Source organism: Callithrix jacchus, chromosome 2, assembly GCF_049354715.1.
Source record: "Callithrix jacchus isolate 240 chromosome 2, calJac240_pri, whole genome shotgun sequence".
Classification (NCBI taxonomy): Eukaryota; Metazoa; Chordata; class Mammalia; order Primates; family Cebidae; genus Callithrix; species Callithrix jacchus.
The window spans coordinates 90,891,420-90,917,957 of record NC_133503.1 but is presented as its reverse complement, the minus strand read 5'-3'; the positions used below and the strand labels follow the sequence as shown (position 1 = coordinate 90,917,957).

General features: G+C 38.6%; 1 protein-coding gene across 6 annotated transcripts in view; it reads right to left on the bottom strand.

The window, feature by feature from the left end:
* LOC144581569 (uncharacterized) overlaps positions 1–26,538 on the bottom strand; it is a 690,733-nt gene that overhangs the window by 648,088 nt on the left and 16,107 nt on the right. For 3 of the 6 annotated variants that reach the window (XM_078365832.1, XM_078365833.1, XM_078365834.1), the window contains exon 3: positions 23,526–23,681. The exons of the other annotated variants lie outside the window; for them this stretch is intronic. The gene's annotated coding sequence lies outside the window, so the exon portion shown is untranslated. The remainder of the gene's footprint in view (positions 1–23,525; positions 23,682–26,538) is intronic. 6 annotated transcript variants of the gene reach the window in all.

The window sequence follows — 26,538 nt, the reverse complement described above, 5'->3', positions numbered from 1 at the left end:
GTTTCTAACGTTCAGCCAACTTAGCCTTTCCTGCCTGCTGGCTCTGAAGAGTCTTAGGGGGTCTGTATAAACGGGGTTTCCACCAACACAGTGTACCCACTCAACCAGGGGGAAGCACAACTCGTTCTTTAAGCAGATTCCTGATCCTTTTCCTCTTGACTGGGAGAGACCTCCCAACAGAGGTCTCCAGGCACCTCCTACAGGAGCATTTCAGTAGGCATCACTTTGGTTCCCATCTGGAAAGGGGCTCCCATAAGAAGTAGCAAGCGGTCATCTTTGCTGTTTTGCTGCATGTATCACCCACTGGTGATACCTCCACGTGCAGTAGAAACCACGGTAACTAGGGTCTGGAGTGGACACCCAAAAAACTGCAGCAGCCCTACAGAAGAGGGGTCTAACGGTTAAAAACAAACAAACAAACAGAAAACAATAACAACATCTACAAAAAAGACCCCATAAAAACCCCATTCTAAGATCAGTAACATGAACGACTGAAGGTGGACAAGCCCACAAAGATGAAAAAGAATCAATGCAAAAATACTGAAAATTCAAAAGCCAGAGTGTCTCTTCTTTTCCAAATAATCAAACACCTCTTCAGCAAGAGCAAAGAACTGGGCTGAGGATGAGATGGCTAAACTGACAGAAGTAGGCTTCAGAAAGTGGGTAATATATACTTCATTGAGCTAAAGGAGCATGTTTTAACCAATGCAAAGAAGCTAAGAATCATGATAAAACAATACAGGAGATGATAACCAGAATGGCCAGTTAAAAGAGGACCATAAATGACCTGATGGAAAAACAACACGAGAACTTTACAATGAAATCACAAGTGTCAATAGCCAAATAGACCAAGCAGAGAAAAATCAGAATTTACACTCTTCTAATCACCACATGGCACTTACTCTAATACTGATCACATAATCAGAAGTGAAACTCTCCTTGGCAAATGCAAAAGAACTTAAATCATAACAAATAGTCTCTCAGACCATGGAGCAATCAAATTAGAACACAAGATTAAGAAATTCACTCAAAAACAAATGACTACATAGAAATTGAACAACCTGACTGGGCATGATGGCTCACGCCTGTAATCCCAGCACTTTGGGAGGCTGAGATGAGCAGATCACCTGAGGTCAGAAGTTCAAAACCACCCTGGCCAACATGGTGAAAACCCATCTCTACTAAAAAATACAAAAATTAGCTGGGCGTGGTGGTGGGCACCTGTAATCCCAGCTACTTGGAAAGCTGAGGCAGGAGAATCAAAGTTGCAGTGAGCCGAGATCAGCCTGGGCAACACAGTGAGACTCCATATCATAAATAAATAATAAATTGAACAACCTGCACCTGAATGACTCCTAGGTAAATTATGAAATCAAGGCATAAATCAAGAATCTTTGAAACTAATGAGAACAACAAAACATACCAGAATCCCTGGGATGCAACTAAAGCAGTGTTAAAAGGAAAATATACAGCACTAAAATAACTATATCAAAAAGTGACAAAGATCTCAAACAAACAACCTAACATCACAACTAAAAGAACTAGAGAACCAAGAGCAAACAAACTCCAAAGCTAGCAGAAGACAAGAAATAACCAAGATCAGAGTAGAATTTAAGGAGGTAGACACCAAAAACCCTTCAAAAGTCAACATTCAGCAGTCGGTTTTTTGAAAAAAATTAATAAAATAGACTGCTACCTAGACTAATAAAGAAGAAAAGAGACAAGAACTAAATAGACACAATCAGAAATGATAAGGGGGATATCACCACTGACTACCCAGAAATGCAAACAACCAGCAGAGAATACTATAAACACCTCTATGCACATAAAATAGAAAACCTAGGAGAAATGGGTAAATTTCTGGACACATACACCCTCCCAAGACTGAACCAGGAATAAATTGAATCCCAGAATAGATAAACAAAATAGACGAGTAAGTTTTGAAATTGAGACAGTAATAAAAAGCCTATCAACCAAAAACTCCCAGGACCAGATGGATTACACTTGAATTCTACCAGAGGTACAAAGAGGATCTGGTACTATTTCTTCTGAAACTATTACAAACAATTGGAAAGGAGGCATTCCTCTCTAACTCATTTTATGAGGCCAGCATCATCCTGATACCAAAACCTGGCAGAGATAAAACAACTAAAGAAAACTCTCCAATATCCCTGATGAACATCAATGCAAAAGTTCTCAATAAAATACTGGCAAACCAAATCCACTAGCACATCAAAAAGCTCAAGATCAAGGTGGCTTTGTCCCTGGGATGTTGATTCAAATACATAGATTAATAAATGTGATTTATCACATAAACAGAACTAAAGACAAAAACCACATGATTATCTCAACAGGTGCAGAAAAGGGCTTTGATGAATTCAACATCCCTTCATGTTAAAACTCTCAATAAACTAGGTATTGAAGGAATATACCTCAAAATAATAAGAGCCAAATATGACAAACCCACAGCAAATATCATACTGAATGGGCAAAAGTTGGAAGCATTCCCCTTGAAAACTGGCATAAGACAAGAATGCCCTCTCTCACCACTCCTATTCAACATAGTATTGGAAGTTCCTGCCAGGAAAATCAGGCAAGAGAAAGAAATAAAGGGTATACACAAAGGAAGAGGAAAGTCAAATTATCATCGTTTGCAGAAGATATAATCTTACATGTAGAAATCCCTATCCTCCCATCCCAAAAGCTTCTTAAAGCTTATAAGCAACATCAGCAAAGTCTCAAGATATAAAATCAGTGTGGAAAAATGACTAACATTCCTATACACCAATAATAGGCAAGCAGAGAGCCAAATCATGAATGAACTCCTATGCACAATTGTTACCAAGAGAATAAAATACCAAGGAATACAGCTAATAAGAGAAATACAGGATGTTTTCAAGGAGAACTACAAACCACTGCTCAAGGAAATCAGCAAGGACACAAACAAATGGAAAAACATTCCATGCTCATGGATAGAAAGGATCAATATCATTAAAATGGCCATATTGTCCAGTTATTTATAGATTCAATGCTATTTCCATTAAACTACCATTGACATCCTTCACAGAATTAGAAAAAACTATTTTAAAATTCATATGGAACCAAAAAAGAGCTTGAATAGCCAAGACAATCATAAGCAAAAAGAACAAAGCTAGAGGCAAGATGCCTCCCATCTTCAAACAAGGTCACAAAACAGAATGGTACTGGTATAAAAACAGACACATCAACCAATCCCACAGAATAAATAACTCTGAAATAAGACCACACACCTATAACCATCTGATCTTTGACAAACCTGACAAAAACAAGCAATGGGGAAAGGATTCCCTATTTGATAAATGTTGCTGGGAGAATGGGCTAGCCATAAGCAGAAGATTGAAACTGAACCCACATACAATAATTTCTTACTCCACGTACAATAATTAACTCAAGATGGATTAAAGACATAAATGTAAAACCCAAACTACAAAAACCAGAGAAGAAAATCTAGGCAATACCATTCAGGACATAGGCACAGGCAAAGATTTCATAATGAAGATGCCAAAAGCAATTGTAATGAAAGCAAAAATATACATCATTCTATTATAAAAATACATGCATGCCTTTGTTCATTGCAGGATGATTCACAATAGTCAAGACATAGAATCAACCCTAATGCCTATCAGTGATAGACTGGATAAAGAAAATGTGGTACATATACACCATGGAATACTATGCAGCCATAAAAAAGAACAAGATCATATCCTTTGTGGGGACATGGATGTAGCTAGAATCCATTATCTTCAGCAAACTAACCCAGGAACAGAAAACCAAACACTACATCCTCTCATGTATAAGTGGGAGCTGAACAATGAGAACACATAAATAAGGGAGGGAACGACCACACACTAGGATCTGTTAGGTAGGAAGAGGGCTGAGAGAGCATCAGGAAAAATAGCTAACGGATGCTGGGCTTAATACCTAGGTGATGGGTTGATCTGTGCAGCAAATCACCATGGCACGTGTTTACCTATGTAACAAACCTGGACATCCTGCACATGTACCCCAGAACTTAAAAGTTGTAAGAAAAAAAAACCAGTAATGCCCACAGTCAAAGCATGGCATGTACTTCAGCAGCAAGTTTTTTTCACCCTTCAGGCATGGATTAAAATGCAAACCTCAGAATCTCAATATTCTTTGTTAGCCCTCAGATTCAACTCTCAGTTCCTAGTCAAATCACCTTTGCCCAGAGTCACTTTCTTCCAATTCCAGGCAGGAGATCTTCATTTCTAGCCTTACTTGCCCCTCGAATTCCTTGAAAACTCCCCCTTGCCTGGCACTAGTCAGCTTTGGATAAATAAACAATGGCTTCTTAGGTCTCCGTTTTTCTAGACTTTCTATTCTGCACTCTGTTTTCCAAGATGGTCAGGGACCCTTAAACCTCGCCCTATACCCTCACTGTTTTTAATGCTTCTACCTTTTCTTATAACATCTAATTCTCTGCTCCTTAGGCACCTTCTCTCAGAGCCACCTCCTGAGATCAACACTCCAAATTCAGCTGATTCATCTCAACAGGAGCTAACAAGGAATACTCACTCTGTGCAGATATTAACCTATATTAAAGGCAATATCACATGCTTTTCCTACCAGATGAAAGTGTTCTCAATTCCCACACATTTCAGGAAGTTTACTGTAATAGAAAAATTTTGAAGTCCAACAGAAATGAATCTCTGTGCTTGGAGACTGTCACTAACACCCCAAATTCACTATACTCCTTAGCCTCAGAAAAGCAAGTAATTGATTCATCTGTTGTATTTCTAATGTCTTTACTGCTTGTCAATGTGCTGCTGTTTATAAGCTGCAAAATATTTGGGATTAGATGTCTGCTCTTAAAATCTGCTACTTTTGGCTGGGTTTTCAGTAATACCTTAGAGTACTATTTTGGAGAATTTCAGGAATTCTTTTTGAAAGCTTATGAAGGGGACATTCTCTTAAAATGCACTGGATTGTCCCCTCTCATTTGGTACATTTTCCTAGAAAAATCTGCCTCTCTCCAAGTTTAGTGCAGGCAGGAAAAATAGTATGTTGTGTCACTTGAGGATATTACTAAATCATCCCCTAGCATTCTATTATATCTTTATTCATCCTTTACATTTATTGTCTGTCCACTGACTAGCTGGTAAGTGCCAAAGAGGGCAGGGATTCATCTTTGGTCTCTGGTTAATCCCATTGGCCTATAACAGTGCCTGGCCCAACGCGTAAGTTCAGTAATGTTTGTTAAATGTGTTAAGCAATTAATCTTCTGCTATAAACATTTAACTTTAATGCTTTGGCACTTGTTATGTTGAAACAAGATGTACAGTTTGAAGTGAAAATGACCTCATGGGCTTTGAGGGAAGAGTAAAAGGAGATCATGATCATTCCATCCTACACTAATGGTATGAATTACTCCATGAGGAGCAAGAAACATGACATTTCTTGTGTTCCAAATTGAATCAAATCTGGCTCAATACCCACCAAAATAGTTTTTTGAGAAATCCAATAAAAGCTACCTTTTAGATTACCTCCCCTTTCATTCTTTCAAACAAGAAATCTCAAGCTGTAGAGTCCAGAAAAATGAAACAGGGGGTGTTGGTTCTATTTTGGTTACTGATGCTTTTGGTATATAGTAAAAGAAATGGCTCCACCCATAGTTCTTCTCCCTTCATCCCAAGTTCAGCCATGGAGACACTACTAAAGCACCCAAGATGATAGCATATAGTTTCCAGTCTACACAAGTACCACATGGCCATCACCGTGTGAAATTCTTGTATCCACAACGTCATTACTTTTCTGTATTCTTTCTCCTAGATCTACCCAACAAATATATGAGATCATGGAATTTTTGCAATTTTGCTTTACAGTGGTATCAGATATCTATCCCTAACAGAAACTACAAACCCTGCTTCCTTTCCTAGTTCACAAGTATCATCTAATATCCCAGACTTTCTTGCATTTTCCTCTTAATTCTCTCCCTTCTCATCTCTTAAACAAACAAAAATGCTATTCATACCTGCTTTGCTATATCTCATAATGGTGCATAATCACCTATTCTGATAGATGGACAGAACCTGGACTCTAGAAACAAAAATATTTGATTTGTCTTTTTCAGGGAACAAATAAAAGCCAGGGTTTAGAACATTCTTGATTGAGGTGGTGAAGCAGGGAATTTCAGGTAGGACTGGGTGCAGTTGCTTGTAACCAAAACTCTAAAACAACAATGATGTTAAAAAAATAAACATTTGTTTTATCTCTCTTAGAAAAGTCCTGCCATAGCCCCCAATGCTGCTATGAAGGCTCTATCCTATGCTCCACCAGCCTTACCAAGCCACCTCATGACCCAAGGTCATGTATTGGCCATATGCTAATAAACAGAAAGGAAAAGGGTAAAAGGTACATGACAGATATTTTTTTAATTCCCTTGGGCAGCCATAATCTTTAATTACAACTCACTGGCAAGTGCATAGTCACACAGCCAGACTAGTACAAGGGAAGATGAAAAATGTAGCCTTTATCCCACATGGCCATCTTGGATATTGGGAAAGGCAACTAGCAGTCTATACATCAAAGGGTGAACATTCACTCTATTCTTTCATGATAAGATGGTAACAGTGAAAAGCAAAACTCAGGGATTTCTCAATAGGTCATCAAACTGTATAAAATACTAATAAGTAATCCTTTTATTCTTCTAAGTTTAAGACCTACTTCAAGTCTCAATTGCCACTTGCCCCACACTTTGGTTCAAGGTGAGAAACAAAGTCGTTTGTCATCATCATCTTCTCAAAATTCTTTTGTCATCTGACTTTGTCTCAGATAGATTAATAGATATTCATGATATATATAATAATAAAAGAATGGGATATAAGAGAAGCAAAATCTAAAATCAAGCCTAATTTCAATTATATGAAGGTTGGGCATGAAGTACTGAAGTAACAGAGTAAGTGAATCTTGTCCCCACCTCCACTCCCACCAAATTATAAGCTTGAAGAATTTATATCATTGTTTTATACCTCCCAGAATCTTCTATATAACCAGCACTAAATTTTGCTACATTGAGTTGAAAATTGATAATAATATAAATAGGCATAAGAACTTTGGTGAAAGAAAAAGATGAAAATTAATTTAAAACACTTTCAAATTAATGACATGGCAGAAAAGAGCACTGTACCAAAGGCTGGCAGACCTGAGTTCTATAACTGTCTTCACTAGTTATTGCTTATCGGACCTCAGTTTCCCCATATGGAAAATGAAGACTGCAACTCTACTCCTGCTCTTTCAAGTTTTAACTGTTAATAAATATTAATTGCAAAGTATTGTATAGGATATTACTTTCCCATATTCTTCCTCCTAGACCTACCCAGTAAATATACCAGATTGAGGAATTTTTGCAACTTGGGAGACTTAGCAAAACAAAAGGAAATAAGGGAAGCATGTATTGAGGGAGGAAATTTCCTGTAAGGTATTGGATAACCTGCTAATAAAACTCCCTGAAGCAATAAACACAAAGATCAGAGCAGCAACTACAAATGACTCAGGGAAGGACCTTCCACCGCAGCATCTAGGCTCCCTCTGCCTTGGCTCATTTAGGCTCAGGGCCTCTGACCTGGTTCATATTATTTTTCTGCAACTGTCATGATCAGAATAACCCCAATGAGCAGAGCTGTATTCAGACTTCCTTGAAAAGCCTATGAGTCATAGGAAATAAGCACTGTGACTTGAGAGGATATTCCAACTACTGTCAATCACACCAGCCACGCATATCCTACTTGAAGAATTCCATTAAATGTCTTTTGGAAAAATCACAGTGTGGTTGGAATTAAAATTCAGACATTAACAATGAACTAGGGAGAGGGCCATTTTCACTCCTGGTCAGTAATTTGTGGATATATTAAATATACCTCTGGGTTTGAGAATATATATCAGGGAAACTGATCGAGTTTGGGGGTTTAAGGAAAGTTCCTCAGAAAAGGCATTTAATCGGAATCTGAAGAACTAAAACTCTCAGGTGAAGAAGGAGAGGAAGGGATTTCCAGATAAGGAAAACAGCATGTGCCAAGGCCCTGAGGCAGAAAAGAGAAGAGCCAACTCATGGAACTGAGAGAAGGGAAGTATGACTGGAGCAAAAAGAGCACAGAAGAGAGCAGCGCCAAAGCTATAGAGCTGGACTATCATTTGGGGATCTTTACTTGTGAGCCAAAGGAGTTAACCCTGCCTCACTCATCAAAATAAGGAGAGATTTTTTTTGTCTTCAAATACAATAAAGCACTGAAAAAGTTGAAAGATGTTCATAGGATGTAGCACAACCAAGGTCACTAGTCATCTTATAAGTAAGTGCAGGTTTAGTGGCTCTAGAGTCATATGGCATGAGAAGTTACTGGGAAGTAGGGTAAAGGAGGAAGCAGGCACAGACTATTTGGTAAATCTGAGGCCAAAACTGAGGAGATCAGAGAGAAAGCACTGGTCCAGGATATGGGTGCAGGGTCAAGGCAGGCTCTTTTTAAATTAAGAAGTCTGAAGGAGAGTTCAATGGCAATGAAAGAGAACAGTTGAGCAGACAACAGAGAAGGGATAATTTTTAGCATATTCAAGAAGGAAAGAAATTTGTAGCATAAATAGAAGCATTGTTCTTAGCAATGAGGAGGAGCAGGTCCTCTATGGCTGCCAAAAGGGGGAAGGAGGTACAGATGTAGGGGGAGTCGTCTGTGATGGTAGTAAACAAACGCCCTTCCCAGGTGGTGGCTTCTACTTGTTTTTGAAGTAGGTCATTTTCTGAGATGAGGGAGGAGTGGGAGGTTCGTAAAGAGAATTAGAAAATTTAAGGAAAGTAGAGAAGTTGGGGTTTTTGTGCTCGGTTTGTTTTTTGTTTTTGAGACAGGGTTCCGCTCTGCTGCTCTGGTTGAAGTGCAGCAGAGCCATCACAGCTCACTGCAGCATTAACCTCCCAGGCTCAGGTAATCCTCCCACCTTGGTCTCCTGAGTAACTGGGACTATAGGCATGCCCAGCTAACTTTTGTAGAGACAGAGTTTTGCCATGTTGCCCAGGCTGGTGTTGAACTCCTGGCCTCAAGCAATCCCCCTGCCCAACCTCCCAAGGTACTGGGATTATAGGCATGAGCCACTGCACCCAGCTGGAGAAGATTTTTAAAAGTCACTGTGAGGAGTTGGAGAATGAGAAAGAAGAAACACAGAAAGAGATTCTAGTCATGGTTGACGGCACTTTAAGAGGTGTGTTTAATATTCCTAAATATTGGCTGTGAATGTGATATCTTGTCCCAAATTAGGGCCAGGAACCATCTTTGTATTCTCTGCAAACACATAGTAGATGTTTGAAATATTCCCGTGGTTTGTTTATTTTCAGGCCTCCATGCCAAGGACAGCTGTACCTCTCTTAATGTACTATTTGGTTTCTTATCTTAGGAACTGAGCAAATTGTGACATTTAAATCCATTAAGAAATATGGAGCTAAAATTGCAGCACACTATGACTCCGTGTACAGATTTTAAGGCACATATTTGGGTGTAAGAATTACCCTGTATTCATCAGATTGATTTATTTGTATTTTCTCTTTTCTTTAATTTTATATTTTATTATTATACCTTACTGGGAAAATATATTTTAGTGACCTTAAGTTTCTTTTGTGAAATGAAGGAATGTCCAAATAATTAATGTCAATAATGGAACCAAAAGTATCACTTGGAAGTTACCTTAATTTAAAAATATTGTCATTACAGACATAAATACATAGGTATGTGTCTAGAAATAGATCCAGATACAGCAACATTTGCTAAAAATTGTTATAGAAACAAGAAGTATAAAACCTAGATCAGTTTCTACTCTCAGATACAAACAAAAATCTATTTTGTAGAAATGAAGGCATATTTATCTACTTATTGGTGTAATGTTTTCCATAAAAATGAAATATTTTTACTAATTTCTAATAAACCGTGAGCAAGAAAAATTATACTCCAAAATAATTGTGTAAAATGATGAAAGTGGAGGAAATAAAAAAGATTCCATTTCTTCAAATAGTACATGGTTACTATTTTTAAAGCTGGGCATATATTTTAAATAGCGGACTCAACTTAATTACTTTTAAGAAAACAACTACTATGAACTTTAGCCTCATATATGACAACAGTTAATATTTTCAATATGCTTCACACTAAATAATATGTCCTTTCTTTGACTTTGATTTAAAAATATCTAAATGAGAAATGGCATAACGGACTATAGATTCAAATCTCCATTCTATCTTTCTCTGTGTGACCTCATGAAAATCCCTAATCACAGTGAGAATTAGAATTCAGTGAGTGAACGCAGTGGAAATACTTAGAACAGAACCTGGAAAACAGGCAGCATTATACAAGTGTTAGTTGTTGCTATTTATCATTGCCTTCATCATCTAAAAGGTGTAGAAACTATCTTTGCTAGAGTTTTTCTCAAGGGCCACCAGAAGCTTAACATACCAGGTAACTAATTTAGTTCTAGTGATAATGACCGAGGTTGGCAATATTGGTCTCTAAGTTTTAAGCACATCCTATTGGTGTTATCATAATGAGGCAACGGGTATCTTCCTTTGTATTCAAAAGGCAGACCCAAACGACTAACAATTTCAGGTTCATATGAAGAATAGTCAGACTGGTCTGTGAGTCAGAGTGTCCTTGGAAGCCTTCAAGAAGAGGGTTATTAGGAAGCATCTATTTTATTCCCCAGCCGTTTTACAGTCTCACCACCAGTGACACAGAAAGGTAAAGCTTGACTAGGCCTTCTTGGCCTTGCAGTTCAGTTCTCTTCTCTGAGCAAGGAAGTGACTTCAAGAGCTTTCAAACCAACTCTGGATGCCAAACTGTTCCCCCCAGCAAGGCCTTTTGCAGTCTCTCAGGAGTCATCTAGAAGTCCTTACTTCTTATGTTGGCAATATGTATAATTAAAAAGCAACCAATGAACAAAAATTGGCATCATACAAACCAAAGTCCTCAGTTCTGTCACTCCATAACCAATGACTTTTGCTATCCTTGCACTTTCTGAACCTCCACTTCCTTAGCTATAAAATAGAAGTAATGGCTAGAGAAAAATTGTTTGTGCCTAATGATAGTATCTGGCTTATCTTGTTGTAATGGCCTCCAGCAGAAACCATCCATTTCATGTTGTCTTCTGCTTTGTGGCCCAAATTATCTTGGAAACCCTGACTCCAAGGGTTTTTCAAATGTCAAGGTGACATATTTTGGGGTAGCTTGTTTTAAACCTCATCATTACCTAATGACCATTTTTAAAACCCAAAGATACCTTAACAGTTCCTGTTTCTGAAATTGGGAAAGGGAAAATCAAGAAGAGCTGCTAGAGGAATATATATAAGATAAACTTATCATTGTTAAAGGGCTCAACTAAATAATCCAAGCTCAAGTCAGTGCTAAATTTACCTCATAGCCATGGGCAGACTGGCTTTTAGTAGATAGAGACTTACTCAAAAAATATTAACTGTGCATACTGTTAGTAGTTGAGGTCCCAGTCTGTTGCAAAGAGAGTTTGATCAAATTTCAGTACAAAACACAGCTAAGAAAACCAGTATCTAAACACCACTAGGAAGGGCACTTATAAGAGTGGGGGTGATTACACTTAATTGTAGGATGGTCTTTTTTTTTTTAATTTTTTATTGGATTTTAGGTTTTGGGGTACATGAGCAGAGCATGCAAGACAGTTGCGTAGGTACACACATGGCAGTGTGCTTTGCTTTGCTTCTCCCCTTCACCCACATTTGGCATTTCTCCCCAGGCTATCCCTCCCCACCTCCCCTTCCCACTGGCCCTCCCCTTTTCCCCCCAATAGACCCCAGTGTTTAGTACTCCCCTTTCTGTGTCCATGTGTTCTCATTTTTCATCACCCGCCTATGAGTGAGAATATGCGGTGTTTCATTTTCTGTTCTTGTGTCAGTTTGCTGAGGATGATGTTCTCCAGATTCATCCATGTCGCTACAAACGACACAAACTCATCATTTCTGATTGCTGCATAATATTCCATGGTGTATATGTGCCACATTTTTCCAATCCAGTCTATTATCAATGGGCATTCGGGTTGATTCCAGGTCTTTGCTATTGTAAACAGTGCTGCAATGTAGGATGGTCTTGATAGAGATTTCTCAGAATCTGTAAATTAGGGAGCTGCTGGAAGTGTCAGTGATTATATCTTTAGAACAAAAGCCTATACAGAGCTACCATTAGGTAAGCTTTTCTGTGGTCTTCTCTACAACATATGAGCCTAAAAGAATCAATGTTAAAAAAGTTTGAATTTAGATTATCTGTGATACACATCATGGCTGGGTCTGGCACAATTTATCTGTTTTGCAAGTAAGGCACATTTTCAAATTATGGTTTTGCTTTAAGTTTTTACCCTTTCCTTTGGATAAAGCATTTTTTAAAGTCTTTGACATTCTTGATAGCTAGTTATAACTGGCTCAACTGGCCCAAAGAACTGATGTGGACTGTTTTTTTGAATAAACATAGAAATTGACCCTCCCTAGTGTTAAAACTTGAAACTTACCTCATTGGAGTTGCTTCTTCAGGAAACTGACCCTCAGGCAAGGAACTAAAACACCAGAGCATCGTGTCCACACAATGAGATGCCAGATCTCTCATCCATCATGACTTTAGGTAGCTACATTCTTTCCCTGCTATATAAACCCCAATTTTAATCAGTTGAAAGAGATGGATTTGAGACTCATCTCCCCTCTCTCTAGCTGATGTCACCTGAATGAAAGCGTTCTTCCCTAGCAATACTCACTGTTTCAGTGATTGGCTTTCTACGCAGGAAGCAACAGGGTCCTCCCCTGATATTTTAGTAACTGATTTTGGTTTCCTGACTGGGAATGTGTTGCTCACAGTTCACTGGTCACAGGCCAGAAGAGTTTCAGAAGACCTCCTAGGTAGCTGCCTATCTTTTTTTTTTTTTTTTTTTTTTTTTGGCCAAAGGTGAGTTTCAGTCTCTCTCTTACTGCCAGCCCCAATTATGATCCTGATTGCCTAGGAAGAATAGCCCTTGAAATCTGACATCTGTTTCTGAACAAATAAGTGTCTTTTATGGGTAGCTGATAGCCAATATGGCTCCTCTGTATTTGAGGAATCTTTTTGTAGGTTGAACAAGCCTAACCAATGCAGAGAGGAAATCTCCCTTACTGTTTCAGTTTGGACACTCTTGGGGCTTGTTAATAATTGCTTATTTGTGTCTGTATGTGAACATCTGCATCTGGACAGGTGAGTGTCTTCTGTGGATCCAAAAAGCAAGCACTGCTCGTCTTGATTTGGGAAATTCTGAAGAAATTTCCATTTGAGGTTGAAAAAGTCAAGCAGCTGAGAGAGGAAAGCCCCTGACTCAGGCTGGACACTCTTGGGGCTTGTCGATTGCTGCCACAGTTGGACTGTGTCTTGGTGACTGCTTATGTGCATGTCAATGCAGTCATGGGAGGCTGGGGTTCAATCCCACAATGTAGCCCACTTGAGTGCATTTCAGGGTTGGTCTGAATGCAGCTGTGGGCCAGTGGAATGAGGGAAAGTCTATGGCCATAGCACCTTAAACATGCCTGATTTTGCCTGATCTTGGAAAATCTTTGAATTGTAGTACTGTCCTTAATGGGAAAGCAGGATTGTAGTTTCCTGCATCCAGGCTTTTGTGCTGCTGTTCTAAGCAGTGTCAGCTGATTATTACATGATGTTTTGGGTGCTGTTTGGCCCTAGTATTATTTGAAGTCTAAAGAGATTTGGCCTTTAAAAATCAAACTTCTATGAAAATTGCTTTACCCAAAATTTTGGCTCACAGCCTTCATTGAATTACCCCTTAGGGCAAACAAAGTTTAGCCATGTGAACATATTCATAACTCATGGCTAGAATTCCAAGGTAAAAGCTATTGGATCTTTTTTTTTTTTGAGTCGGAGTTTCATTCTTATTACCGAGGCTGGAGTGCAATGGCCCGATCTCGGCTCACCGCAACCTCTGCCTCCTGGGTTCAGGCAATTCTCCTGCCTCAGCCTCCTGAGTAGCTGGGATTACAGGCACACGCCACCATGCCCAACTAATTTTTTCTATTTTTAGTAGAGACGGGGTTTACCATGTTGACCAGGATGGTCTCGATCTCTTGACCTCGTGATCCACCCGACTCAGCCTCACAAAGTGCTGGGATTACAGGCTTGAGCCACCGCGCTGGATCTTTATTTCTTTGTGTGTATATGTGACTAAATGTTATGTGTTGTTTTTACAGAGTACTAAATTGTCTTTTAAATAAAGGAATACTCTGGCCAGACTTAGTGGCTCACTCCTGTAATCCCAGCACTTTCGAAGGTTGAAGCAGGCAGATCACTTGAACCCACGAGATCTCGAGACCAGCCTTGCCATCCTGATGAAACCCCATCTCTACAGAAAATACAAAAATTAGCTGGGCATGATGGTGTAAACTGTAGTCCCAGCTACCTGGGATGCTGAGTCAAGAGGATCACTTGAGCTCAGGAGGCAGAGGTTGCAGTAAGCTGAGACCGTACCACTGCACTCCAGCCTGAGTGATAGAGTGAAACCATGTGTCAAAAATAATACTAATAATACATAAATAAACAAATGAGCACTCATAAATTAAGTAGATAAGTCTAAGCATTTTCAAGTTACTGTGAATTAAGTAAATCTTTAATAAACAAGTTAGCTTTAAAATTATTGGTAAAATAAAAATAGAAATGTCTTCATAATTATCAGCACACATTTTTGTCTGAGTTTTATATTTCTCTCTGCTTGGTGTTTAAAAATATTTAAACTATGATTTGGCACAAAATGTTACAAGACTATAAACCTAGTCATGAACAGAATGATCTTTGTGTGATTTTTTTTATAAATAAGGCTAATTTAATATTGTTAGTATGATTTTCAAAAACAGCTGAATCTGAATTATTGGCAAAATACCCATATATTTAACATTGTTACTTAAATGAACACCTGATATTCACAGGTTGTAAGAATGGTTAACAAGAAAATGATAACAAGCTTTGTCTAATATATCAGTTCTCATAAGTAACTTAAATAAACTGCTAAAATAAACAAAATGTAAATAGGATAAATGTAGGTAAACTCTTTAATGTTATTTAAAATACTGAAATTATTTTGGATGCTCATCAGATGTCTGGGTCATTCTAAGTAAGAAATGATTATAATATGGGGAAACAGTTTCTTTTTTAAAAAAATGTGAAATGTTCTCATCTATAAAATATTATAGTTCAGGATTTTTTCTTCCAGGGTTTTCACTAAAACTTAAGGTTATTGAGCATAAGAATTCTAGTTAATATATAATTCTGAATATAGAATGTGTCATAAAATATGTGGTTTTATTGAGAAAAAGAATAATTTTATTTAATTCAGAAGTTATCTAAAGGTTAATTCAAATTATGGACTTGGAAGGTTATTCATGAAACAAGGTAGAAAAGAACCAGTAAACAGAGGAGAGAGATGTAAAAAGGATTGGTCCCTGGATTAGAACAGGTTTCTTTAATATAGTGCTTTGCGGTTAATAAAATTACAGAAGGTTTTGATTTTGATGCTATGCTCATATTTTAAAAACTTATCAGATTCATATCTCAGAAGTGCAACTCTGTTGAGCCTGGCTATTTTAGCTGTTTTGTCCCCTTGCAAAGGCCTGAGATAATAACTCTCTCTCCTTCAACTTTTTCTCCAGCTCCTGTAATTTTTTTTCCTCTGTGCTAACCATGATTGTGACAGGAATGTTTCTCTTGAAGGATTAGAAAGCAATGCTTTCCTCCAGTAAAACTTGATTCTGTACTCTTGGCTTTTCTTGATATGTCTGAATTGCTCCATGTAACCAGAAAACTTCTCATCCTGTTCCCATGCTCAAAGTACTAGTTTTCTAGTTTCTTGTTTCCTCTGTAATATAACGTTCACTTATGATGCTGAACACACACCTCCTGTGTCTGATTAATTCCAGTATGTTCTTCATCAGGTCATCTAAATGGGCTTCCTATAAAAAGGAGCAATCACACGGCAGAAGATCTTTCTTTGCCTTTTGGTAACTAGTCTAAGAAAAATATTTTACATGTTATCAAAATAATTTCTATGTCATCGTTATTAGCTTTTTGAATGCTTTAAAAAACTAAGATTTAATGAATTAAGGCTTTTACATGTATGTAACTTTCTGTATTGCTTTTAAAGACCTTATGCCATTAAGTTACAGAGATTTCACTCCTGGATCTGAAAATGGCACCAACTCCTACTAAATCTTGAACACTGACACAGTCAAAACCTTTTCTTCAGACCCAGGAGAAGGTGACGATCAAAGTGAACTGCTTTCTAACATAGCTATAATTTAGAACACAATATAAAGGAATCGTACTCAACAGCAAATGTTAAGAAATTCCTGAGTCAGCTTCATACATGATTATCAGTTGACTCCAATGACAAGATTCTTATAGACAAATGGTTCTTTATTTTTTCTCTCACTTTGAGAACTATGATAAATTCCTAGGTATAATAGTGAGTATCCAAAAAAATGGCTAGAAGGTAATATTGATGCCTCTTATGAAGAAAAGGGGAGATACAGCTTGCTCCTCATGACAGTTCTATTGAGAATCCTTTCTTGGCCCAAGTGTATTTTCCCTCAATCTTTTCTAACAATCAAAAATGTGTCTAAGAAATATATATAACAGCAGTACATCAGAAGAGCTTTGCTTGAAAAAGCCTATAGGCTGCCTTATTTTGGCCTATACCTGTTTGCTTAAATATTTAAGAAAGGAATAATTCTTTTTGGACATACTTCCATCTAACAATTGCAACATTCCTCCCTTTGGCATCTTGTCACTTATCATTTCAAACCATTTATTTAGATCCAGGACCATAAGAACCCACTGGCCATCTTCCTCCAGTCAAAACATTTCCTTGACATCTGTTTTTACTAATTTGCTAATTTGTCTCCAGCCTCTAAACATCAAAGTATCATATAAAAATATTTACTGAATTCTTTTAGGTGATCCTTTAAAAGGTGAACAACGATTGGACTGTGTGTCCTTTCTTTCCTAAATATGCATATTAGACACACTTAACCAAATAGTTTTCAAACAGACAAAAAGTGGTTTCCTCACATTACCTAACAAAAACTTTAGATAAAGTAAAATTCTTGTTCATTTGAAAAAGGAATTGACCCATGGAAGAACTCAGGATGGAATGCAAGTAAATACTAGTAGTTAATTATTCTCTGGGTGTGTGTGTGTGTGTGTGTGTGTGTGTGTGTGTGTTTTGTTTTGTTTTGATGAAAGGATTAAAGGCACGAGCTTTGTTTAGTTGCATTTTCCTCAGTTTACTGGAAATTCTTGAATATTTTATAAATTAGAAGGCAGCAGGACATCATAAAGGATATTAATAGTGTACATATGAAAAACTCTATTCACATTTTTCCTGGGAAAGGAAAGGGTGGCATTGATAACAAAGGCAAGCAGCACTCACTGAATCACAGGCTTTCATTATTTCCACAGGTAATGCTACGGCAGCTTTCTACTCTGTTTATCGCTGCTGAATGTAAATGCAGTTTAATAAGCATTTTGAGTGTCTATGACCACAGATATTAAAAGATGACTAAGTCATGTTCTCAGCCTTTGAAGGGGTTTCTGGTCCAGGGAAATAGATGCAATAAAAGGAATTGAATTTGAGGTGATGAAAATGTTGTGGAATGAATAGTAGTCATGGCTGCACAATAGTATGAATGTACTTGAGGCCACTGTACTAGGCACCTGAAAATGGTTGAGATGGTATATTTGATGTTATGTATATTTTATCACACACAAAAAAAAGAATTAAAAATTCTCTCCTCTCCTTCTGTCAGAGAAAGAATGAATCAAAATAAATCAAGTGGCACCAGCACCATTCCTTGGGCAAGAGAGAATTAGAAGCCAATGTGTGTGTTTTTCTCATTTGGGATGCTATCAGGTCCAGGTAGATAGTGAAGACTCAAAGGCATCTCAGTGCCACCACAGGCTGTGTTTTGTTCCTCAAGGGCAAAGTCAGAGTCATGCCAGGGGGTGTTCTTTCCTGGAAATGTACTGACTACAGTGTCTCTGAGGAAAATTGATGATTTTGAACACTGTACCCCTTTTAGAGATGACCCAGTAAAGGCAGCAGCTGGGCTCCAGCTCTCACAGAAGGGCAGGGCCAGCTTCCTGGGCATGAGACCAGTGCAGTCACACAGGACGTCATGCTGAGAAGGGCTCTGGCTTAGGGCTCTGCTGCCACTATCTCAAAATTCATAATAATTTTTTAACAAAATGTTTCACATTATCATTTTATACCAGGGTCAGAAAATTAGGTAGCTAGCTAGTCCTGCAGAGGTAGGAAGACACAGCCCCTTTCAGTCCAGAGCCTTCATGAAGTGCAGAGAAGGATAATCCTCAAGAGGACACAGCCTCAGACATTTTGCAAACTGGGAGAAGCCAAAAGAAACCCAGACAGAGAAATCTCCCATGGAAAGGAATAGAGTTGTCTTTCAGACCAAGAAGACTAAGAGACCAAAAAACGGGATTGCATAACAAGTGTTTGGTGGGGGTGTGGGCAGGGTATGAGCCCAGTCAGTGGTACAGGCAGCATCCACATCACAAATTTGAAATGCCTTCCCTTAGGAAGTTCTGAGTTAACTAGAACCTTGACCTCTATACAACCTTTCTTAGAATTCTCAGTCATTCAAAAAAGACCTTTACATACTGACATTAAAGTAAGTCATGTGGATCTGATGAAGGCTAATGGAGCTTTCCTTCTGAGCTCCAGTTTAGAAAAGCATTGTTGCTGACCTTCCTGAATACTCACACCCTAGGCCTGCGAGAAGCTTTCTGCAGTAATGGAGACTCCCTAAAGCAGGAGGTACCCAAGAAGCTCCAAACATCCTGATTCACCTGTCCCATGTGAAGATTTTCCCATAAGAAGAAAGAAGGAGGTTCTTGATTCAAGATAGCCAAATAGGAACAGCTCTGGAGTACAGTTCCCAGCGAGAATGCAGAGGGTGAGGGATCAGCACATTTCCAAATGAGTTTTTACTGCCCACAGACCAGAAGATTCCTGGTTGGAAAATGCCACGAGTCTCCAGCATGGCTGTTTCAGCCAGCGCAGCAGGTCTCTGCACAAAAACTCACACAAATCTGGGTACCGTTTCAACTGGCACATGGAATGCCTGGGAGACAGAGTCACCCATTCAACTGAAAAAATGGGAGCCGAAACAGAGAGCCAAGTGATCTGGCTCAGTGGGTCACACCGCCACAAAGACCAGCAATCTGAAACACTCTTGACTGAGAGTTTCACAACAAGCACAGTTGGACCCAGGCTGGTCCAGCTCTGTGGGGAGAAGGGTGTCCACCATTACCGAGGCAATCTACCACTACCAAGGCAGACTGCCATTATTGAGGCAATCTGCCATTTCCGAGGCAGTCAACCATTACTGAGGCAGACTGCCATTACCAAGACAGTTCTAACTATACCTCTATAAACAAAACCACAAGGAAGTTCACAGAACAGCTGGGCACAGCCCACAGCAGCTCAGCAATGCCTCTGCTGGCAGACTGTGACTAGGCTACCTTTTTGCTGGGCAGGGCATCTTGGAAAAAAGGCAGCAGCATGACAGGAACTTATAAATAAAGTCCCACCTTCCAGGAGTGAGCACATGGGGAAAAAGGGTGGTTATGAGTTCCGCTGCAGCACACTTAAATGTACCTGCCCAGCAGCTCTGAACAGAAGAACAGAGCTCACAGCTCAGTGCTTGAGCTCCTATAAGGGACAAACTGTCTCCTCAAGCAGCTCCACAAGCCTCGTATATCCAAAGAAACACCTCATAAAGGAGAGCTCAGGCTGACATATGGTGGTTATCCTTCTGGGACAAAGATAACAGAAGAAGAAACTGACAGCAACCCTTACTGTTCTGCAGCCACTGCAGGTGATTCCCAGGTAAGCAGGGTTGGGAGTGGACCTCCAGCAGACCTATAGCAGAGGGGCCTGACTGTTAGAAGGAAAACTAAAAAACAGAAAGAAATAACTTCAACATCAACAAAAAGGACATCCAGAGACCCCATCCAAAAGTCACCAAATACAAAGACCACAGATAAATAACTCCACAAAGATGGGAAGAAACCAGTGCAAAAAAGATGAAAAGACCCAATACCAGAATGCCTCTTCACCTCCAAGGGATCACAACTCCTCACCAGCAAGGGAACAAAGCTAGATGGAGAATGAGTCTGATAAATTGACAGAAACAGGCTTCAAAATTTGGATAATAAGAAACTTCTTTGAGCTAAACGAACATGTTCTAACCCAATGCAAAGAAACTAAGAACCCTGAAAAAAAGGTTTGACTAAATGCTAACAAGAATAAACAGCTTAGAGAAAAATAGAAATGAATTGATGGAGCTGAAAAACACAACATGAGAACTTCACAAAGCATACACAAGTTTTAATAGCCAAATCAACCAAGCAGAAGAAAGGATATCAGAGAATAAAACTCAATGAAATAAAATGAGAAGGCAAGATTAGAGAAAAAAGAGTAAAATTAACAAAGCCTCCAAGAAATATAAGATCATGTGAAATGAATAAAGCCTCCAAGAAATGTAAGATCATGTGAAAAGACCTAATCTATGTTTGATAGGTGTACCTGAATGTGATGGAGAGAATGAATCCAAGCTGGAAAACACCCTTCAGGATATTATCCAGGAGAACTTCCCCAACCTAGCAAGGCAGGCCAATATTCAAGTCCAGGAAATACAGAGAACACCACAAAGATATTCCTCAAGAAGACCAACTCCAAGGCACATAATCGTCAGATTCACCAGGGTTGAAATGAAGAAAAAAATGCTAAGGGTAGCTAGAGAGAAAGGTCAGGTTACCCACAAAGGGAAGCCCATCAGACTCACAGTGGATCTCTTGGCAGAAACCCTACAAGCCAGAAGAGAATAGGGGCCAATATTCAACATTCTTAAAAAAAAAAAAGGACTTTCAACTGAATTTCATAACCAGCCAAACTATGCTTCAGAAGCAAAGGAGAAATAAAACCCTTTTCAAAGAAGCAACTCCTGAGAGATTTTGTCACCACCAGGTCTGCCTTTCAAGAGCTCCTGAAAGAAGTAGTATGCATAGAAAGGAACAACCAGTATGAGCCACTCCAAAAACATACCAAATGGTAAAGAGCACATTGACATAATAAAGAAACTGCATCAACTAATGGGCAAAACAACAAGCTAGCATCAAAATGGTAGAATCAAATTCACACAGAACAATATTAACTTTGAATGTAAATAGGCTAAATGCCCCAATCAAAAGACACACATTAGCAAATTAGATAAAAATTCAAGACCCATAGGTGTGCTATATTCAGGAAACCCATCTCAGGTACAAGGACACACATAGGCTCAAATAAAGGGATGAAGGAAGATTTACCAAGCAAATGGAAACCAAAAAAAATCAGGAGTTGCAATCCCAGACTCTGATAAAATAGATTTTAAAGCAACAAAGATCAAAAGAGACAAAGAAGGGTATTACGTAATGGTAAAAGGATCAATGCAACAAGAAGAGCTAACGATCCTAAATATATACACACCCAATACAGGAGCACCCAGATACATAAAGCAAGTTCTTAACAACCTACAAAGAGACTTAGACTCCCACACAATAATAGTGGGAGACTTTAACACTGCATTGTCAATATTAGACAGAACAACGAGACAGAATATTAACAAGGATATTCAGGAATTGAACTCAGATCTGGACCAAGCAAACCTAATAGACATTTACAGAACTCTCCACCCCAGATTCACAGAATATACATTATTCTCGGCACCACTTCAACCCCTACTCTAAAACTGACCACATAATTGGAAGTAAATCAATTCTCAGCAAATGCAAAAGAACGGAAATCATAACAAACAGTCTCTCAGAACACACTGCAATCAAACTAGAACTCAGGATTAAGAAACTAACTCAGAACTATGCAACTTCATGGAAACTGAACAACTGGCTCTTGAATGTTGACTGGATAAACAATGAAATGACAGCAGAAATAAAGATGTTCTTCAAAACCAGTGGGAATGAAGACACAACATATCAGAATCTCTGGGACACATTTAAAGCAGTGTCTAGAGGAAAATTTATAGCAATAAATGCCCACATGAGAAGCAATGAAAGATCTAAAATTGGCATCCTCTCATCAAAATTTGAAGAGCTAGAGGAGCAAGATCAAAAAAACTCAAAAACTAGCAGAAGATACAAAATAACTAAGATCAGAGCAGAAATGAAGGAGATAGAGACACAAAAAACCCTTCAAAAAATCAATAAATCCAGGAGCTAGTTTTTTGTAAAGATCAACAAAATAGACAGATCACTAGCCAGATTAATAAAAAAGAGAGAATAACCAAATAGATGCAATAAAAAATGATAAAGGGGATACACCACAGATTCCACAGAAATACAAACCACCATCAGAGATTACTACAAACAACTCTATGCACATAAACCAGTAAACCTGAAAGAAATGGATGAATTCCTGGACACTTGCACCCTCCCAAGCCTAAATCTGGAAGAATTGGTTGCTGCCTCAACTTCAGCCCTATTAATTGCTGCCTCAACTTCAGCCCTTATTATTGGTGTGTCTGTGTATGTGTGTGTGTGTGTGTATGTATATATATATATATACATATATATATATATGAAGAAGAAGAAAAAAGACTGCAAGACCCTCAGTGTTGTGTTGACATATCTATTATGGCTTTTTTATATAGTATAATTATGATCTCTTCTTGTACTGCTTGAAATTTTTTTATTGTAGATATATGTAACTGGCTTATTGAACCCTGTCAACTCATTGGGATATAAAGGTGACTTTTTAGGCAGTAGCTATTCCTAGATGTCTTATATAAGTAGTGCCTTCCTTAATATAATCTTGACCCAGTTCCTTAAGTTTTCAGACACTCTGATTTGTACAAACAGTACCCTTTCTATTTCCATGATTTGGTCTTATTTATATTTTTTTTAAAAAGACTTACATATCACATCTGATTCAAATTTTTTCTCTCTACTCCTAACCCTGCCCCAAGCATAGGCAGGAGCTTTGACTTCACTCACCTGAAGTGGAGGGTTTGACTTCCATACCTCTCCTCTCCCCTTCTACCCACCGCCACTTGCTGCCCTGTCAGGGTGGGGCTCAAGGAGCAAGAAAAGAACAAACACTACCCTTATGACTAGGCCAGTTTGCCTGATTTGTTACAGTCTTGCCTGAGTTTGGTATTAATTGCTGTTTTCACTCATTGTATATACACTCAACATAGTTGGTATAGATGGCTGGTTACTGCAACATGGACCACTGGTAAAAAGCTCACTACTCCCATCTGATTTTTTCCAATTCCCTGGCAAAGAAGACATTGAAAAAGGAATAAAAATGATAATTATCCTTTTGGAAGGTTGCCCTCCCAACCCTTTTTTTTAAATGGAAATTCTTTCAGGACCTTCTCTTACCCTTGGGGAAAGAAAGCATCTCCTCTCCAAAATGTGAGTGAGGGGATAGCCTCTCTTCTTGTGTTGATGGTGTGGAGTGAGGAGGATAGAGCTGGTTTCTGAATTTGTTTCCATTTTAAGCCTGAGGAGTGGTAGCTGAACCACCTGTCGGCTTTGCTATGAACAAAGAATGTGGGATTTAGTCATTATTCTGAGACATCTGTCAGCTTATTTGCTGACACTTGTATTTTCTTTATTAAAAATAAAAAATAATTATAATAATATATGGCTAGTGAAAATATGGTATAGGTATACACAGAGAACCCCTTCATAGAATAGCAAAAGGCTAATTCCCCAATCCTACAAAACGAAGGATCAAGGACAATTTGCTAGAGGAGAGGATGTCTTACCTAAATCATAATTAGAAAGTAGAAATTATCATACTGGAAAAGGAGAGGTAGAGCAAGGTTACTCAAACTTGGCATTATTGACATTTGGGCCACATAATTCTTTGTTATAGAAGGCTGACATTCTTGGACTCCATGCACTATGTGCCAGTAGCACACTTCCCCAAGTTATGACAAACAAAAATATCAGCAGACATTGGCAACTGTCTCTTCAAGGGACAGAATTGACTGGGGTCAAGTCTTATAGGCAGAGGAAAAAATCATGATCAAAGGCACCAGGTATGGAACAGCATGATATTTCTGAAAACTACACAGAGTTCTATATTACTCGAGTACAAAGTGCAATGCAGGGCATGGTGGGAGGTAGCAATGACAAACATGGGGGCCGGATAATGGAGGGTCTGGTCAGGAATGCAGATGTGATGGGACGAAATCCCTGTGGTGATGGTAAGTCTCAGAAAGGAATGACACAGTCATATTTGAATTTCAGACAGATGGGAAGAGTAAGACTTTTGGCACTTGGACCATGTTGGGATTCACTTGGGATAGCTGGCAAAATATCAGGAAAATATTAGGGAAAGTTATAAGATTATAGTCTTAAAATCTTTTGGAAGGCTGAATGGTTTTGATGGAACAGGATGAAGGCAAGCAATTCTTATATTAGAGTAATAAGTCATAGGGTGAAGATTTAGGGACAACAAAAGCTTCCCCAATTAAGTTTGTTTACCCCACATTCCTTAATTTCTACTCTAATTTGTTTACTCATGTAAACTTTGTGCTGGGTGGTCCTCTCGGGGAGATCAAAAGGGAATTACCTGTTAATGGTGTTACTCTGGGTCCCCGAATCCAAAAGCTTTTATCATTCTAAAAACCATTCTAAAAATATTTTATCATTCTAAAACCACTCTTTTAACCATGTTTATTATCCACAAACCTGTTGACTTGGAACCTCTCTTATTAAATCAATACTGAATAAAGTGAGGAGGTACCGGGAGTCATGGTTGGTTAGCTGCAATCTACCTCTGAAAGCAGCTGATGACCATACCTAGCCCACTCAGATTCACTGTATGCTGGTGTGTATGAATGCATTCATTCATCTGTTGATTGAGTCAGGATCTGCAAGACAGACCTCCACAGGTGGTGATCAATGTCTCAGGAGCTATGTCAGAAATCAAGACAGAGATGTGAAAATGCACCTGGAGGAGTGGAAGGAGGGAGAGAGCGGTTGAAGTGTATGTAGGAAGCCTGCATAGATGGTCCCACAGCTGATGAAAAGAGAAGACAGAAGGATGGGCTTTCACCTTCCTTGCTTGGAAAAAAGAAAAGTTTGGAAGGGTTGAGTTGTGGGTCCTTTCTTGTTGGTTAGTTTAAGCCTATGGAAATCTATTTCATATTGATAGTTTTCTAAATTTTCCAACAGAGAATTCAAATTTTCTGGGAATTCAAATGACAAAGACAAACTTATTCAACACACAAAGCATCACAAACAACACAGCTGTGCTTTGTGAAAACAGATTCCCCTTTTCAAATGCTGTCATGACATTACTTTAACATTGGTCAAACTACCAATGAAAAGTTGTCATGGTTTTGACATTATCTCAGGAAGGCAATTTAATAAAAAGAAACACGAAAGGGCCAATGTACCATAAGGAGAAGAAGGTGGGTCCTTACAAAGAAGCTGATACATACGGCTTTGCCCCAGGCTGGCACTTTATCTGAGAAGAGAACATGGCTATAACTTTGCTTTGATACATTTACAAATTAATTCCAATGGAAACTGATTTATAAACAGAACAACAGTATAGATACAAGAACAAAGCAATATTGTTGTAGAATTGATGAGGCAACATCATCAGCATTTTTAATGTCCTACATGGGGTGAATGTTTAAAAAGAGATTTGTCTCCTAAATAAACATCATGGTAAGCAACCCAGGAAGTTAAGTTCCCTTATTAGCCTCTTTTTCTGTTCTTTTCAGTATCCCAGAACATTTAAAGTGATAAGCAGCAGCTGATAACCAGCAGTTAAGGGAGGACAGGAAACAAGCAGAATTCAGCTTCAGTGACAGAAATTTCCACATGCAAATCCCAATCCTGGATATGTGGCTACAATAGTGCCCCCAAATGACAAAGAAATGCATTAGTCCAATTTCTTTATTTAAGTACATTTTTTCATGTGTTACCATTACAAAACATTAAAAAGATTTCATTTCCTACTTGACATATTCATCCCCAATGGCTTGCATGTCCAAGTGAAGATCTGGAAACTCTCCAAACAACACACAATAACATGAGAAGAGGAAGGAAACAAATAAGGTAGGGGTTGAGAAGGGGGTCGGGGTTAAGAGCAATGTGCATTTCTCTTTATGTTCTATATTTGTGTAACAGGCTATAATCAAAATCACTACTGATTTGGTTCCAGCAATGTAGCAAGCAGAGCTGGTGTCAGCACTAGGAAAACTGACTACCAGATTAAAATATTATGTATAGGGTAGGGTAAGAGCATCTACATTTCTTAGGCATCTCTTAGTTAATGACATCTGTGTTTGTTTTTTTTTTTTTTTTTTTGGTTTTTTTTTGAGACAGAGTTTCGCTCTTGTTACCCAGGCTGGAGTGCAATGGCGGAATC